Here is a 2,460-nt window from a genome sequence, read left to right on the forward strand (position 1 = left end):
ACATTCTGATAAATCTTTGCTCTTTTTAGGAAAGTTTTTGAGAGGTTTTTTATCCTTTTATATGTAAAAATGTATAATAGAGCACTGTCATATAATTTAGAGAGCAACATTCCTTAAATACAGTTGACTTTTGAACAATGCAAGTTTGAAATACACGAGTCACTTATACACAGACTTTCATCCACCACTGCCAACCTGTGGTGGCAATTTTGGGGGAATCAAAAGTTCCACACTAACTTTCAGCTGCACAAGGGTAAGTTACCCAAACCTCTGTTTAAAGGGCAACTGTATTATGTGCAAATACTATATTTATTCATGTTCTGCTACTATTTTATATATAACAGCTTGGTTTCTTTCTGCATCGTCCATAAATGATATTTATCTCTTATCAGTAATGATATAAAAGATTGTGTTTCTTGGCTTCATTGTCTTTTGAAAGCCTGGTAGGGTGCTACCAATGTGCCTTCCAAGATCTGACTGAAATCATAAGTTCAATTTTAAGTGAGAGAAACTACTCTCAGTCAAATTGAGCTTCATACTTCCTTCCCCAGGAGTTCATCTCAGTTCAGGAAGCTTACGTGCCATGTTTCACTAAAGCAGACTATGTAGGGGAGTAATGGTGACAAATGATAGTTTGATGTGGTTAAGGTCATTTTTATCGAAGCTGACATATGTAAAGACATCCATCCTTTCATCCAGCTTTTGGACAGTGACAATAGGACACACAGGTCACTGCTGTGATCTCCTCACCACGACCACTCCCAGGGCTTGACTTCTTTAGTTCAACTTGCTTTCTTTGCTACATTGTCACATCTGTCACTATTTCATCCCTGATACTCCTTTTCCCACCACACCACACATTATATAAGGGAGCTCTTCCTACTTTAAGGAACTTGAACATCTTCTTGAAACTAGCATTTAATCCCTGAATTTTTGGAATTTACTCATTTTGAAATTCAAAGGCCAAAGATTTACTTGACTTCTTTTCTTCTCTGAATTTTGGTATGTCCCCCTTTCTTTGAGGCAGTGAGCATGAAGTATCCTATCTTATTGAGCTGAGGAGGGAGACAGAGTACAATTAATTAATGTCAAAATGACGGCATAAAATTTTAAAACAAATCTCAATATGTTGAAATACTGTTGTATCACAAGATACATCATATATAAACTTGAAATAAAGCTTTAACTCCTAATCAGGGGATATAAATGTCCTTTACATTCCTCCAACTACATATTCTCTTCAAATACTCAATTTCAGCCCCTTGAGTCTTTTTCAGTCTGCAAATACATCAGGTGATTTACTGCTTTCAGACTCTCAGACCCATTCCCTTGCAAGGAATGCTCTCCACTTCTCAGGCATCTTAGCAAATTCCACATTCCTCCTCAATTTGGAAAAGAAATAAAATATTGCTGAACCACTTGTACCCATTGTCTTTTCCTTCCACCATGAAGGTGTTAATGGAAATATTAATAATAAAATTGTATTCAAACGGAAGTAACAGAAGTAAGTTAATACGAATCTAATCTGAAAATATTTAAGGTCATGAAAGGGACTTCTTTTTGGTGCAGTAATAGTCCCATTTAAAATAGCTAAGATACTTGACTGCCTGCTAGTTCATTGGGCACTTAGGTGTCTTCAGTTGGAATATAGAGAAACAAATTCCCTCTTCCATTAACTTACTACATTAAAAATCTGCCAACATTTTCATCTGGGCAGTCAATCTTTGTTATCTGCCCACGATGGCTCTTTTTCTTAGAAATTTTCTCACATTTCATGATGTGTCTGCACCCTGGCCTCTGGCCAAATCAACCTCCTCTGTGTGGTGAAGGAGAAAGCCTAACCTGAACCTAAACAGACCTTTTGTCTCTTGGGACCAGAAGTGAATTCTTTCAAGTCACTGATAAAATACTATTTATATAAAATGGTTTTCCATGGAAATTTACTCAAATATATGACTTCTGTATATATACTGTAGACAAAATGGACATAAAATCACAACATTAAAACATTGGATATGATTTAGCATCATCACTTGATTTTAAGGAAATTACACATCTATAATATTATATCAAAAAGTGTTACTATCAGGTCAATTTTTCAGTTACAAATGTGGCGAGGAGTATATATTTGTAAACAGTTAGGTGTATCCCATGCTAAACTGTGTATTAAAACATGTAAAAACAAATGTGGCAAGGAGTATATATTTGTAAACAGTTAGGTGTATCCCATGCTAAACTGTGTATTAAAACGTGTAAATGTCTTTTATTGGAATGAGGTATCTGCTTCTCAATTAAGAATGTAGAGTATGTTTCAGATCGTCTTTTCTAGGACAAGAGGTTTGTTCATCTTTGGAGGAAAAGACTGAGGACCAGTTTTTTGATTTACGGTGAAATAGGTAGAGCAGTAACAGATATTTTGGGGGCTTAGAAATTTTCTGCTCAATGACACAATTTCATAAA

Source organism: Rhinopithecus roxellana, chromosome 4 (assembly GCF_007565055.1).
Source record: "Rhinopithecus roxellana isolate Shanxi Qingling chromosome 4, ASM756505v1, whole genome shotgun sequence".
NCBI lineage: Eukaryota > Metazoa > Chordata > Mammalia > Primates > Cercopithecidae > Rhinopithecus > Rhinopithecus roxellana.